Here is a 17,192-nt window from a genome sequence, read left to right on the forward strand (position 1 = left end):
TGAATGACAGATGGCATCTTTTGCCCCAACTCTTTGAATCTGGTGTGGCTTTGAGTGCTGTGCCATTTCCAAGTCTAGCCCTGGCAATTTTTGCTATCTATTCCTAGGGGATCCAAATGCCATGTTAGAAGTCCAGGCTACTCTCCTAGAGACAGAGGTTGTAAGAAAAGTAGGTGGAACCAGACACATGCAGAAAGAGATAAGCTTGGAGTCTTGCTCAGTGTAGGCTTCCAGTGATTTTAGTCTCTCCCAGCTCTTATCCAAGTGGAATCTCAGGATACCCCAAATAAGAACTACCCCATTCAGTCAGTCAATTCACAGACTGAGATAAATTATTTTAAGTCACTAAGTTTTGAATTGGTGTGTGACTCCACAATAGATAAATGGGGCACACAATTGTATACTCTCAAGTGTTCTAAACCAGAGGACTTCAAAGTAACTATAACGTTGTAAAACACCATTAAAGGTTTTGCAGGTCTCTATTATTTATATCATTTTGTCATAAATAGTATTTACATTTTATATGTTTCATGAATTCATTTACTTATGTTACTCACATTTCCTATTATATTATTTAGATTAAATATATATCTAATAAGAAAGAAATAAAAATGAATTAAAAATAAGAAGAAACACAATTTCTAGTATTTCATTGTTCAACCTAAGTTTTCCCATCCTAAACACATTTTTGGATGTTCAGACCATGGTTTAGAGATAGTTACTCAATTGTTATTCATATCGATAGTTCAATACTGCTAATACTAAAACAAGATAATTCTAATGTTAAAGAAAAACACAGGGTATATTTATGATATAAAAGTAAAAATTGCTTTTGTGTGCCTAAGCATTCAAAGAATCACACTGAAAAGATATATGATGAGTATCTCCAAATTTACAGCAATTGACATTAAATAACAGCAGAAAACCCAGGTAACAAAGGTGCCTGGTTTATATAATCATATCTCTTACAAGGCAAATCCAAACTCCTATGGAACCAATGTGATAAAATAAAGGAAGGAATTACTTCCTGATAAGTAATTATAAAATAAAGCAGAGGCATGGCCAATAATATATGATAAAAGTAAATATATAATATTCATAATCTTTAATTACTAAAAAATAATATTTCAACTATTCTAAAATAGATATATATGTTTAGTTAACATATTTCAGATTGAGGGCTTCATTATATTTTATGATGAATGTACAGAATATAAAATACTACTATCAAACATTTGATTCCAAACTATTTGGCTGGTTATCATAAAGTTTAAAGATTCAAGTGATTCTAACATCACTTCTTATAAAATTTAGAAGAGCATTGGGTAGATTATCTGATTTGTTTGGAAGTTTAGAGCTGATGATATCTTTCCATCTTTTTCATGGCTTTTTATTTTTTATTTTACATAGCACTTTAAATCATCAAAACTTTTTCCATGGATCATTCATTTAGTTCTTCATTTGATACATATAATCTAGTGCATCTATGAGCCAGCCATCTTCAATATACTTATGGTAGAGTGATGATAAAATATATATATCCCTGTCCTCATGGAGGTAATACTGTAGAAGAGAGGAGAAAAATAAACATGGGATGCATAAGTGCATCATTCCATATAGTATTTTACAATGTGATCATTGCTTTGGCACAAAGAAAATGCATAACAAAGTATAGGGGGGTACCAGAAGTGGGGGTATAATACAGTGATCAGGGTTGTCTTCACTGAAGGAAAGACATGATATACAGGCAAAGCTTTACTGGTGCAAGTAGCCATCAATCACAGGCTCTTGGGAACCTGGTGTGAATAAGGAGAAGCAGAACCAGATGGCTGAAGGAGGGCGAGGAAAGAGAAGAGGAATGTGTGAGAAGGACAAGAGGAAAAATGTGATAAAGACCTTGACTTTCACTTTGAGTTAAATGAGAAGCAACTTCAGGGTTTTCAGCAGAAAGTTATGTTTTATAAATATTACTAAAACTGCTTCATTGACAACAAATTCTAAAGGTTAAGGAGTGTACATGGAGGGCTGTTGGAATTATCTTCCAAAATACTATTTATGACTCAAATTAGATTGAATTTTGTCTCTCTCTTTCCGTGTCCCTGTAACTAGTCTGTCTCTCTAAAAGAGAGAATTATGTGTACACTTCTATATACACTTGCATTACGAACATATTTCAAACACAGTAAAATGTAGAGTGAATGGATCCTTGCTATTCACCTCAATTACTAACTCAGAGAAAACTTGTTTATGTATATCCCACCAACCTCCTACCTCCTCCACATTTCTTGGGTTATTTTGAAGCAACTTTATGTATTTTAAAGATACAAACTAGAGATGAATTGGATGTAAGTTAGTTAGTCTTGAGTGATCACTGAGTTTTTGGCCAGAACAACTATGAAAATGAAATGGCCATCAGCTAAAGTGGAGGAGAGCTATTGATGGAGCACATTTGAGGGGAGATGAGCCACAAGAATTTTCGCATATATTGATTTTGATATATCTATTTAGCATCTAAGTGTATCTATCTATTCAGACACTACTATTGGAGCATTTAAATACCTAAAGTCATCATTAGAAAGGCTAGGTGTGGAGTTTTGGTACATGGTATTTGTGAAACGGTGCCTCTTATTTCCTGTCTTTTCTTGGCTCTTTTCCTTAATTCTTAAGGAAAAAGGGGCACAAAAATGCTCATGTTGCCTAGTATAAAAAATTGTTCAAGAAGTACTTCTAGGTTGATTGATCAGGTACTGGTAATTTATGAAATGGTTGGATTTAAAATAATACATGGAAGGTCACTTTTTACCCTCTTCGGTCTGCTTGTTAGAAGCTATAGAAAGTTCAGCTGCAGGGACCCTTAGTAGGATCACCAAGAAAAATATTGATGATTTGTAAAGATGGAAAAACAAAAATGAGGGGATATTTTAATTACCTTTATGATTTTCTTAATACCAGATGATAAATTTAGCAATCCCGTAATGAATTATAAAATGTCAAAGAAAGACCTGTAGATTCGGCCACAGTTGAAAAGCAACTCCAAACTGGGGCCAGATGTTTATTATTTTATTGAAAATCAATCAATTTAACAGACTGTTACTAACATGAGCTCTGGAATCAGTAAGGCCTGTACCTGAATTTTAGCTTTGCCACTTTCCAGTAGTATGATCTTGAATAAGTTATTTCTGTTTTCATGTTTTTCTTGCTTCTAAGATGGGAAGACAAATACTAACTTTTAGTTATGTTATGAGGATTAAATATGTTATGAATACTAATATGAATCACAAAGTACATTTCATATAGTAAGTTCTTAATATACGTTAGCTATTATTACAGCATAAGTAAAAATGGACTTCTAATAACTACACTAGTTTCTCATCATTCTGAACTGCAGAGAATGGTAGGTTTTACTAGATGTGATAATGAAGCACCAGATGTCTTTGTTCACATACACATAACCTAAAACGTTAAATGGCACAGACATTAAATCACAAACCAAGGAGACTCAAATGAGGATCATTTCCTTTGTGGATGCATAAACATTTTTTTTACCTTCGTAAAGCGTAAGAATGAGAGGCAACTTTAGAGATTTCTGGGAAAAAATGGCAAGAATTAGGTCAGATCACACATTGATCACAAACTTCTAGGGAACACATTGTAAGGAATGGTCTCTCTTGCTCAGGGGATGGATTAAATGAGCTAGTAATTGGATAGTCCTTGCCTTCCCTGACTTCTCTGAATACAAATCAAGTGTTCAGATGGCATTTCCATAATAGGTAACTGCAGCAGTCTTACAAACTTTTTTTTTCAAAGCTACAATTCACAAATTTCATCAGTGCAATATATATATATATATATTAGATTTATATATAATATATATTTCATCATAATATATAATATATAATTCATCATAATATAAACATATATATTTATATAATTCATCATAATATAACAGGTTATATATATTATTCATATATATTCATATATATTATTCATACATAATATCATCATAAATATGAATACATAATTCATCATAATATAAATTTCATCAGTGCAATATATATATATATATATATATATATATATATATATATATATAATTTAGGTTTTAGAACAGATTTTATCTAATTTTATTTTAAAACTGTCCTGAAAGCTAAAAGTGAGATTGTTCCACTTTCTCCTGATGGATACTGTAGGGGGGGTAAGTATATACATATACATATATGTATATATATGTGTGTATATATATATATATATATATATACACACACACACACATATATGTATACATATATGTATATATATGTATATATTTTAATGGGAAATTTTGTGCTTTTAAATTTCATATGTAGAAAACTAACTTTGTGTCCAAAGATGGTACTGCTATCAGGTAGAGGTCATAAATATATTTTTAGTGAAGTATAGACCATGTGTTCTAAATACTTGATCTATGTCAACTCCAAATATGTTATGGATATTTTTTATATATATTTTGATTTATTTCCTACAATACTTCATTAAAGAGTTCAAGGATTTACTCTCAGAATTTACACTCAGCCAAGAGGCAACCAAATGTAATACAAAGAATTGGTCTGAAGTCCATGCTGAAGGCCATACCAAGTCTCTTGTTTCAGAGAAATATATAACTATATCTATAGATATATAGTTAGATATGGATATAGATATTTATACTAAATTTAGTCAAAAAAAGTGAAGTAATTTTGCTCTGTTAACTTCTCTAATTCAAGAGGAAAATCCTGGAGAACCAATCCACCATGTTTACCATTTGCATTTTAGGTACGATGTTCTATTTGCCCGTTGAATTACAGTATCCCTTCTCGTTACTCTCTGTCCATTCACTGCATTGACAGCCGAGATGAAGTCCCATGACCTACGGTTAGGATAATCTGAAACTCCTATACAGGAGTCTGGATCTGAACGACTGACATGGGAGTGACAGAGTGACTGGGATTCATGTGTGGGAGTGTGTCATGGTGGCATGCTGGTGCTGCATGTGTTAGAATGGTGGTGTGCAGTGGCAGTGGTTGGTGACAACGGAACCTTGGCTGTATTGTACTTGCTGTCTCACCTCCAGAAAATAAATTAGAATAAAGTAAACAAGCACAATAAAATGTACAGAATAACAAATGCTGTAACCATAGCACTAAGCGATAAAAAGCCAATATGAGTGTGTGTTGGGAATGTGATTTAGGTAGAGCGGTCAAAGAATGATTCTCTGAGAAGAGGTCCTTTGAGAGGAGAGCTGAATGACAAAATGATGCAAGCCATGAGAATAATTCGGGGCCAAATGGATCAAATAGAGGATACGACGAGTACAAAGAGTATAATATGGAAGTGAGGTTAATGTGAACTGGAGAAGGAAACTGCATAGCAAGATGTGAGGCAGAATGGCATGAGAGAAAGTTTATTTGGTGTGTAGCATGAAGATAATTATTGTATTAGCAACTATGATCTGAATTGTTCCCAAAAGAAAAGAAAATGCTCTCAATCTAGTAAAATATCCATCAATCTTCTTGGAAAGTTAAGGTGAGAAGTTGAGAGCGTATTTTGGAGGAAGGCAAAAAAGAAAGTGCTACGTAAGAAATAAACAAGAATTTGGAAGACAAGTGAAGAAGACCAGAAAGTAGGAGGTGAGAACCAAGAGTCACTTTAGACTGCTGGAGCCCAAGTTGATGGAAATAAATCCAGGGTCTTCTTGAAAAACTGAGATATTTAGTGTTTAATTTTCAACTTTCTGTTTATTTGTTTCCATGGAACCATTATATCTTAGCTTCCATTAAAGTTCTATTACATACAGCTGCCTGTGTTGAGTGCTACATAATGGAGTGTGGGAATGGAGATAAGGAAAACAGCTCTGGGATACAAAATGGAGACAGAATTTCACAGAAGCCAGAGATGGAAATGACATGAAAAGAAGAAATATTGAGAATTCACAGAAATCTTAGTTCCAGACAATCTTACAGGTACCTTAAGAGCAGAGTGAAAATAACCTTTGCTCCTGCACCATCTTCTTCTTCATCCCCACAAAATAATTCTGATAAAATAAATGTGAATTAAAAAATTTGTAAAAACACACCTTCCCTCCTCATCCATGTATGATGATTGCTGTATCAGTTCTCATGGGACAATACAAAAAGGAAAATGTTCAAAATTAAATTGAAGATCAGAGAAAATGCACTTAAAGTAATAATTTTGGAGACAGACTAAAGCCCTATGAAATTACATGAGGTTCAAAATTACTGACACCTCTGTTTATATATCTTTGCATTCACCTGACTGGTAAAGATAAAATCAACTCTGTGGTTATAGAAAATAATATCATTGTAGTGCCTTGTCCTCTGGATAAACAACAAAAATACAGAGGCCAGGCTTTCTGGTGTTTTGTTTATATATATATATATAAAATGAACATATTGGTTCCTAGTTTTTAAATCAATTTGCTTGTTCTTAGGTGCAGGGAGCAGGTAAAAAACAAAGCTGTCAACTCCGCACTATTTTGAAGGTGACATCTGTAAATGCAGGTTTCAATTCTTCCATTGTCTGAGCCCCTTTAATCATTCATATTTGCAGCTGTCTGAAAGAGCGCTTCACGCACATCCTTCTCCTTGGGGCAGAGAAATGGGACTGGCTATTCATTTAGTCCACTTAGAAAAAACCCAAACCATGTATTCTGAGATACTGAGCCTATCTTTTTCGAGTTGCAGCTGTTTTCTAGCACCCGTCTCTTTATCCTTCAGAGAAGGAAAAAGAAATGACTCTATTTATTGCTTAGAAAAATATGTATCTTCTTGAATTTGCTGCAATTAGATTTCTAAAATTGCATGCATTGAACTTGTATTGCTCTGGGGTTAAGAAATAATAAGGCATGTGCTTGATTACTGGAAAAGCTTGTTCTTGTCCATATCTCATAATTTTTAAATTTATTCAAGAGTCATCACTGCTATTTCCATCAATTTCTGCCTCCCTTTGGTATTCTGGACACTATAAGGTCAGCAGAGTGGTCTTAAAAGAATTTACAATGCTCCCTGGGGGGCTAGCTTTATTGTCTGGATTTCTCTGTTTTTACTATGGAAATGTTATGGATTAAAGTATCTAATAAATGCAAAGGTAATTGCAAAATGTATAATACCCAAACAAAAGTATCATATAGATACTGTAGACAGATGTTTGACTTAACAGAAAGAAGGGGTATAGAACTGATTATAGAGTTATCATGAGGTCAGAGGTATTAGATAAAGCATAATTTTATCTGCATTGTATAATAAAGGAACCAGTAACAGACTAGTTTTTCAGATCACTGGCTTCAAGAACTCTGTTACAAAATATTAACTTTTATTTCTTGTGTCCCTGAAATCCTTAGGACAGAAAATTGGAAGTATGCAAATAAGTTGGGATACCTGGGTGGCTCAGTCAGTTGAGTATCTGACTCTTGATTTAGGCTAAGGTATGATTTCAGGGTCTTGAGATCAAGTGCTGCATCAGGCTCCATGCTGGGCTTGGAGTCTGCTTAAGGTTCTCTCTCTCTCTCTCTCTCTCTCTCTCTCTCTCTCTCCCTGTACCCCTCCCCCTGCTCCTGGGTGCTCTTTCTCTCTCTTTCTAAGAAAACAAAAAGAAAGAAAAGTATACTTTTCCTATATAGTATAGGAATACTATAAAAGGGGTTTAAAGCAATCTTATTGAGTATGGGTAGCATGAAAGCAAGCATTCTTCTATAGATTCCTGAACAATGGTGGCTTATAATTTACTAGATAATTATGAATATTTAATTGTAATCTTATATTCCATAACTATCAATTCATTCATTCATTCATTCATTCATATCAAATGTTTACTACTATCTACATCTAAGAAAGATAGCAGATATTACTAAAAGAAACAATCATAATTAAAAAAAGCGCCATACCAATGTAATCAGGAATCTGAACTAGATTGTTATTTTTCTGAAGCAACATTACAGGTGGCTTACTCTTACATTATAATGTTAAAAAACTTACATATTAAAATGGTTAGTTAGCTATTTTGTTGAGTAATTATTAACCAGTTTATTAAACAGTCTGAATTCAATGAAGATATAAATGTGAAATGGTTTTGTTTTTACCAGTTATTTCTTTTAGCCATGCGGTGTCAAGCCTGCCTTTCCAGGGCATTAATGATACCTCAGGCAGATCTCATTGCCTTCCAGTAATTTTCAGTTCTATCTTTCTCTGGTTGGAAATGTCAGGCTTCTATCCAAATTAGTGGTTACCTCATTCCATTTTCCAGCCCTGCCCAGGCTTCAGCTTGAAGGACTTGATTTAGTAACCTAGTAAGAAAGGCCTCAGTGAAAACTTCCAGGGCTTCCAGCAAGGGTGAACTTGCTATGCAAAATACTTGAGACAATGTTCCCTTTATTTTGAGAGAGGGAGGGAGGGAGGGAGAGAGATGCAGAGAGAGAGAGAACAAGCGGTGGAGGGGAAGAGGGAGAGGGAGAGAGAGAATCCCAAACAGGCTCTGTGCTGTCAGTGCAGAGCCTCATGTGGGGCTCAAACTCATGAACTGTGAGATCATGACCTGAGCTAAAATCAAGAGTTGGATGCTTAACTGACTGAGCCACCCAGGTGCCCCAAGATTATGTACCCTGGTAGACTATCGAAAGTTAGTAATTAGAAGGAGCTTCTTTACTTCACTTCAGTTAAAATGGGAAGTGAGCCGTGACTTTATTCTTTCTCCTCTCCCTCTGTATTATTTTACCTGCTTTGGGATTTGCTTCATTGAAACTGTTTTTGTTCTCATTTGATTCCACTTCGCTGGCTATCATCCCTCAGTCCTCTCAATGGCAGGCATCCAAATCCTGTGGGGTGCAACTAAAAGCTCTTTAGAATGAATTTCAAAGGTCTCTTTTTTGGATCGGTCTCTCAAATATGTCAACTCAATCTCTGAGCTCTCACCCTGGGAGATCCACCTGATGTCCTCCAGGGTCTTCATTTTCAGGAGTAGGGTTATTGACAAAATGGCTAAAGTCTGACTACTTTGCATGGTGTCTGCATGGCCTGTGTGAAACTCATGTATCCAGGCCATGTCAAACTGTGGGGAGCGCAGGTTGCTCCCCTGAGAGCTCCCTTTATCTACCTCCATATCGCCTGCAGTCCTCTTCTACCATTCCATATATAAACACAAAAAGTAGATCAGAGAGGATTCCACATAATCACACTTCTATTCAGGGTTTGAGATACCAATCTTGCCATCTTGAAGTCAACAAATCTCTGTAAGAAACTCTTGGAGTTCTGTTTACTTGCCTTGGTACTCCCCACTGGACTGAAAACTGATGGCTCTGAAAATTTCCCATGATCTCAGTTCTTCATGTACTTCAATAGCCTAGGCATTAGTTAGGGACTGAGATGATGGTTGGGTAACATAGCCTTACAAGGCTTAAAAGAGTTTTCTCCCAAGCTTTGCATGTAAATAGCCATTTCTAGAGCAGCAGAAAAACTGCCACATCACTGGGATCAAGAGTTTCAAACAAATAACTTTTATTATTTCTATAATTAAAGAAAGCCAATAAAATAAGCAAGAATGCATAGGTTTCATAGAGGTAGTACAAAGTGTTAATCTTATGGATACTGTGTCAGAAATGTCTGCTGTCAGAATTCCTTTACATTCACAAACTGGTCATTCTAAACTCTAAGACCTAATAATATATATCCACTCTCACCGAAGTTTCCTGAAAGTGAGAATACAGGAGGGCACAGGGATTCTGATGACATGTAGATTATAGAAAAAAGATGACAGGGAGATTAGAAAGGCCAAGTACAGACAAACAACAATGGTTTTCCTCTGGTGGGCATCAATGTTAAACATGAGGAGTTTCATAAGTAATATAATTCATAATTAATCCATTATGTTATGTAGGATTATTGTACACTATGTCATATAGCAGATGAGAAAATGTAATTCCCATGTAATAATATGTAATAAAATGTAATAAATTATCATTAAAAATCCAATCCAAAACTTGCCTTGGAAAAAGATGTTGCACAGCATCTCTATTTCTACCACTATCTTTTCATGTACCAAATATTTACTGTGCACTTGCTTTGTGTCTGCACTGACACAACACAACATTGAGGTTGAAATATACGTTCTTTGCCCTCACGGGACAATCATACAAAGTTTAAGGAGTCGTAAGATCTTAAGTGCTATGATAAACATGTTTCAATGAATTTCACATTACAAAATTGCTTTTAAAAGTAAAGGGCTTGAAGTTAGGGGCAGAAATACGGAGGCATTTGTGACTTTGAGTAACGGAGCAATATGGCCAAGTTTATGTTCTCTTATTTATAAATTGAATAGAACTATGGAGGATAGACAAGATGAGGTTTAAAGTTGGAAGAGGAAAAAAACAATCAGAAGGTTACTGAAAAGATTGATTTCTTACACACTTTTCATACCTTGCTAACATATCGTTTTGGAGATATCTGGGTTAATGAGATATGGTTTCTAACATTAAAGAACTTATATGCTATTGTGGAAAATAAGTGTTTATGTACACATGTGCAGGCGTGCATAAGCACGTGGTAAAGAAATCGATGTTAAATGAAATGACTGGCAATTTCTGGCTAGTTAACTGCATGGCTTCCAAGTTCTTGGTGTCATAGTGAGCTCTGGGGAACAATAGTTGTGGAGTACTTTTTTACCCATTTTTATTCACTCAGCAATGAATTACATTTTCCCATCTGCTATATGACATAGTGTACAATAATCTGACATAATAAATTATCATTAGAAATCCAATACAGTGTCCCAAATAAATTAATAGAAATTAAAATGCCCTAATTTAGGACTTAAATATTGCCTCACTCTAGTGCCCTGAGCAAGCAAACCACTTAACCTCAACCTTGGTTTCCTCAAACTGGGAGTTAACAAGTATTTACCCACCTCATAAGAGTGTGAGGATTAATTAGTTAATGTTTATAAAGTACTTTAAAGAGGAAAGGAGCTGAATAAGTAGTGCTATTAATAGGATAACCACTTAATTTGATTTTAGTGTTTGAGAACAATGCAAGTCTAATTCAGCAGTTGCCACACAGCTGCGGTTGCTATGCATTTAGAATGAATTTATAATACATCCTCGGTTTCTGAAAGAACAGTGCCTTATAAAGCAACTACTATAACACTAAAATAATACGTCAACTATTCTTTTCAGAAGACTGCTGCTCACAAGGACCTAGAGTAAGGTGACTTAAGCCCAGAGAGCCTTCATCAAACAAAAGCTGCACGGAGAACGTAGAGAAGGGTTCACGGCCTCTACATGAAATGATAGCCAGCATTTATTCAGCTTTTACTGATTTGCAGGCACAGTTCTAACTGCATTATATGGATCATCTCATTTAATCCTGGCAACAACTCAATGATGTAGGTACTCGATTTGTTCCATTTCATGCGGGATATGGAAGTTCAGAAAAGTTAAGGAACTGGACCCAAAATTTATAGATGGGGACAGGATTTAATCAAAATCGTACTTCTTTGTGGTTAAGTATTGAGATTTTTTGTCTCCTAAAAATGAACATGTAAATTTAAGGAACTTATGTCATGTTCCCAAATTCCCTATAACAAGAATCCTGCAGTTCCCATGCGTGGTGTCCCTTAATGTCCACATATTTACTAGGCAAGTCCCTATATGTATGACTCTTCTTTCCATTTTTAAGCATCGAGCTCATCTCTGTCTCTCAAGGTAACTATAAGCAGGTCATCGGGTACATTATAACGTTTATTTATTTTTGAGACAGAGAGAGACAGAGCATGAATGGGAGAGGGTCAGAGAGAGAGGGAGACACAGAATCCGAAACAGGCTCCAGGCTCTGAGCGGTCTGCACAGAGCCCGACGTGGGGCTCGAACTCACAGACTGCGAGATCATGACCTGAGCTGAAGTCGGACGCCTGACCGACTGAGCCACCCAGGCGCCCCGAGACTCGGGTACATTATAGAGACTCAGGTACATTGATGATGTCAGGATTAACCTACTGCTCAGGATCATGGGAAAGATGACACGATATAGCCAGTCTTTTAATGTTTCTGTACCATCTCCTCCTTGCTGTCCATCTGCCTCCTATGCTCTATCCTGGGTTAGTACATGCATTTAAGTACTCAGTTTTTACTAACTCCAAGACCCTTCCAATCTGTCTGAGCTCTTTAATTCAGTGTTCTTGCTCCATGGTAGGTCTCCATTCATTGTTTACCACCCCTACTTCATCTAAAGCTTTGACTTCCTAATTTCCCAACCCTATAGTTTCTGGTATGTTAAAGATGACCAATACATATTTTCAGAACTGAACAAAATATGTCTAGAAAACTTGGCAGCAATTCACAACTGCTACCCTGGATGAGTCACTTTTATGGACTCATCTAAGAACTTCAAGGTCTCTTTCCCTTCATCACGTAAAGGGACTTACAAAGAAGTGCTCAAGAATCCTTACTAATCCTTGCTTATGTGATCATGGTCACTGCATTAAGTGAAAGTAATTCATACAAATTGTAATAGAGTAGTAGTTGGGACCCCAACGAGGGAATTTCAGAAAACTCCATCTTTGGGATCCATGAGATTAACATATAGTCATGGCCAACTGCAGAAACCAAAAGATTATATCCTGAATATATATACCAGATTTTTTTTTCAAATTATAGACTGAAGTGATGATACATTAGAAATATGCAGAGGATATGTACATAACATGTATAATTAAGTTAGATTGTATCTACTGCCTTCTAGTTTTAAAACTCTGTGACTCTAATGATTTCCTACGGTTATAGGAATTTTAAGACCATACATATTCTTGAATCACTCAATGGCCTAGGGTTATTGTGATATGTGTCATGCCATCCTTTTGATATGCTGTAAAACATTGATGTGGGAGTTATTTATTCCTCATTATCAACTTGAGGTGTACAAATAATACGTAAACTGGGCTGTTGAAAACTTCTGATCTCGAGCACTTTCATATTTTACCATTGGGGAAACCAATGGTTGCAGAATTTAAAACACTAAGAGTTTTACAGTTATGACAATAGTGAATCACAATTAGCAAACAAGTCACTTGCTTTCTTCATCACACATTCCTTTTCCTATGTGCCTTTATTCTTTTTTATACCACCATTCTCTTCATAAAATAGCTCACATGATTTGTATGCAGTTTTGCCATGGAACATTACAGGATGCCAGAATTGAAAGGGAACTTAAGGGTACTTTAACTTTGTAGATCAGTCAATTGAGAATGAAATTTGCACAACGATGCAAAGCTGTTGCTGTTCTATGGCAATTTGAGCCCTAGTCTGAGTCCAGTGATCTTTCACTACACCATGTAAGTAGTATTTTAGAGGAGAAAACTCAATGTTTGAAATAAAGTATGAATTTATTAATATGATAAAATATGATTGATGCCTCAGTTTGCCATAAGATAATGTGTTTTTTTGTGAACTGTTTTTTTAATATATTTTTTTAACGTTTATTTATTATTGTGAGACAGAGAGACACAGAGCATGAGCAGGGGATGGGCAGAGAGAGGGGGAAACACGGAATCTGAAGCAGGCTCCATGCTCTGAGCTGTCAGCACAGAGCCCGATGCAGGGCTCAAACTCACAAACCTCAAGATCTTGACCTGAGCTAAAGTCAGACGCTCAACTGACTGAGCCACCCAGGCACCCCATAATGAACTGTTGATTGTACTGCCCCAATTGGCTATGTGATAACTGGACATCTCAGAGTACCACATGCAGTGTCTTTGCATACTCTACATAAAGAAATCCAATGAGTAAAGTAACATGCAGCAAATATAGGCCAGAAGACTTAAAGCTAAAATCTACCTTTCTTCGTTCCCACTGTTAGATATTTCTGGTAATATAAGGAGTACAGTTTTATTTTTTATTTTATTCATTTATTTTTTATTTATTTTTGAGACAGAAAGAGACAGAGCATGAATGGGGGGAGGGTCAGAGAGAGAGGGAGACACAGAATCAGAAGCAGGCTCCAGGTTCTGAGCTGTCAGCACAGAGCCCGACACGGGGCTTGAACTCACGAACCATGAGATCATGACCTGAGCCGAAGTTGGACGTTTAACCGACTGAGCCACCCAGGTGCCCCACAGTTTTATTTTTTAAATTGTATGCATTTCATTAAAAAAAAAAACTAATAATCACAGACATGCTTTAAACAGTAAATTAGACATTTATTTTGTTTTGTTTTGTTTGTTTGTTTGCTTGTTTATTTATTTTGAGAGAGAGAGACAGAGTGTGAGCAGGAGAGGGGCAGAGAGAAAGGGAGACACAAGATCTGAAGCAGGCTCCAGGCTCTGAGCTGTCAGCATAGAGCCTGATGCGGAACTCGAACACATGATCCACAAGATCATAACCTGAGCCGAAGTCAGGATGTTTAACCAATTGAGCCACCCAGGTGCCCCTAGACATGCATTTTAAAGGAAAAATGCATATACTTTTTTTCACTCACTTTTACAGATATGGAGTCATTGAAAATTCTAGCACCAAACATATGATTGAGATTGCAATTTCTTGATTTTGTAATACTCTTTGTAACTGGATAATGAATCTTTTGTATGTTCTCTATGTAAACCTCTTCTGAATGTTGGTATAAATGATTCCATTCCATTATTATTACCCTCCATTATGGGGGCATCTGTCTTGTAGACTGTTGTTTCCCATGTCCATTTTAATGAAGGTCTGTCAATGAACTGGGAATCAAGTGTTTCTGCCTATCAGTTCACTGTCAAAGAGAAAATGCTAGGGGAGATGCAAAAGCGCTGGCAGCAGAATTTTGGCTAGGGTCACTTAGCTTTGTATGCTACAAGCAGTTTACCACAAACCCTATAATTTCCTTTGTGAATATGCTCGATTAGAGTATTTCACCTTCAAATTTATTTCTTTTTTTCTGAAAATTTACATTTAAGCACCTTTCCTTCTTCTTTTGTTTTGTAGAAGTCACTCTATGAATGATGAAATCACTGATACAGGCTTCATTGTTGACTCTCTTAGTTCTGCTGGGACTTTTTCTCTATTGCTCCCTTCTTTTGACCCTATTATGCTCTTCTTTTAAAAGTAGTTGTCATTTCTAATCACCAAATCATATCTGGGATAATATTATGCAAAATTTACATTGGTTGAAATAATGGAACTCCAGGTGGCAGTCAATTCAAGAAAATTATCAGAATGGTGACTTTAGATTGTATTAGCATTATGATTTATTGGTTGCTTACATAAAGGTTGAAAAACATACACTGGAAAGCTGAAAGATGGCTTTCCCAGAGGATATCCAATTTATATCATACGAGATTGCGAGGTGCTTACAATTTGATGTCTACGTTTTTATTTTTCCTGGTTCCTGTTCAAGGCTATCCCCATAAAAATTCTTCTAATAGTTGTCTTCAAGTGTGGGAGAAGGAAAGGGAAAGATTTACCTTCTGTTATTCTGTTATTCTGTTGAGTCAGCTCAATATTAAGAATCAGGGATTAAGAAAAAAGTGAGAAAGAGAGAGAAAGAGAGAGAGAGAGGCAAACCATAACACAGACTCTTAACTATAGAGAACAAATAGAGTTACTAGAAGGGAGGTGGGCAGGCGGGGTGGTGGGCTAAATGGGTGATGGGCATTAAGGAGGGCACTTGTGATTGAGCGCTGTATGTTGTATGTAAGTGTTGAATCACTAAATTCTACAGCTGAAACTAATATTACACTATATGTTAACTAATGGGAATTTAAATAAAAACTTTAAAAAAAGGATCAGGAATCAGGAGGTTTCAATAAATTACATAACAATTCAACAACAGATGAACACTCTCAGTGACCAGGGCTGCCCAATAATGAGAAAGATAAAATAAAATGCCAAGTACAGGACAGGAGAAAAGAAAAAGTTACATCAAGATGGGTGCTCTGTGTCATTGTCTCAGTCTTAAGGAGGATTAAGCCAAAATAAATCCAAAATGGAAACATTTTCAAATGAAAAGCCCTGCCTCATTAGTCAAATCAGACATCTAAATTGAGAAAGGATAAATTCTGTCACATTTTGGACTTGTTAAATGTCTGGAAATATTTTCAAATGAAAGATTTTCCTAAAATTCAATGCAACAAAATGTCAGTCTCTTTTATCCTTAATTTTAAAATATCTGAGTAATGTAGACATAAAACTTATTCATATGCTTTCAGATTATTTTAGAGTCATCTGATTAAAACTTTGTTTTTTGGGACATTTTCAAGAAGACAGCTTTAAAAGGTTTCTCATTCAATTAAATAAACTTGGTGAATTTAGCTGTTCTATTTTGAAAATTTGCTATCCAAGGCTACATTGGTCATCATGTATCCAGCCATTTGTTTTCCCTTTTTCTTATAAATGTTTATTTGATGATACCAATGACACATGATGCAAACATTTTAACATACGTTATAAAGTCAAATGAAGGGTGTTATAGGACCCTTACTTTTTTGAAATAATAAAAATTAAGCAATCTAGAGAATGGTATTGAGCTTGGTAAAATATCAAATATCTTATTTTTAATAATCTCCCTCATGTGGTACAATTGAGAAGGCAATTATTGATTTTATCCATAGAATCTGTGATAAGGAAGATATGTTTTCAGATAGCAGGGAAATTGAATACATTCTATATGTTAACATTCTTCACATCCTTTAACATATCATAGTCCATTGTTTCATTTATTGAATGAAGGTTTATACTCTCTTTGTTCTTCTGTTGTACTATTTTTTTAGTTTTTACCATGTTTAAAATAACTTTCAATGCTTACAAATGGGTTCTATTGGGCCATGATCTAAAATCTGTGTCTACCTTTCTGTCTAGTTACATTTTTCTTAGGGGTGGTAAACATTCTGACACAGTTCTGGCATTTTGCTTTCATTCTGTCTTAGTTTCTGTGATTAGTTTTTATCTATTTATGATTTTTTTTTCTATGCGAGTAGGAAATTGGTAATGCTTTTATAGGGATGCTGGTTAATAGGTTGTATCATTATTGTTGGGATATCCTTCTGGGACTTACCTGGACACATATGCAAGAACATGAAGACCTGAAAGCCAATGTTGGGGAATGGCACATGGTTTAGTATGATTAGAACAACTGGCCTATACTCTGTAGAGAGGTTTTTTTGTTTTGTTTTGTTTTGTTTTGTTTTTTACAATATTGATT

At 35.5% G+C, this 17,192-nt stretch overlaps 1 long non-coding RNA gene across 1 annotated transcript in view; it reads left to right on the forward strand.

The window, feature by feature from the left end:
• Positions 1–17,192, forward strand: part of LOC132673857 (uncharacterized) — a 226,363-nt gene that overhangs the window by 184,667 nt on the left and 24,504 nt on the right. Inside the window, exon 2 of the long non-coding RNA XR_009608239.2 lies at positions 11,198–11,406. This is a non-coding gene — a long non-coding RNA (uncharacterized LOC132673857). The remainder of the gene's footprint in view (positions 1–11,197; positions 11,407–17,192) is intronic.

This window comes from Panthera onca, chromosome C1 (genome assembly GCF_046562875.1).
Source record: "Panthera onca isolate mPanOnc1 chromosome C1, mPanOnc1 haplotype 2, whole genome shotgun sequence".
Taxonomy (NCBI): Eukaryota; Metazoa; Chordata; class Mammalia; order Carnivora; family Felidae; genus Panthera; species Panthera onca.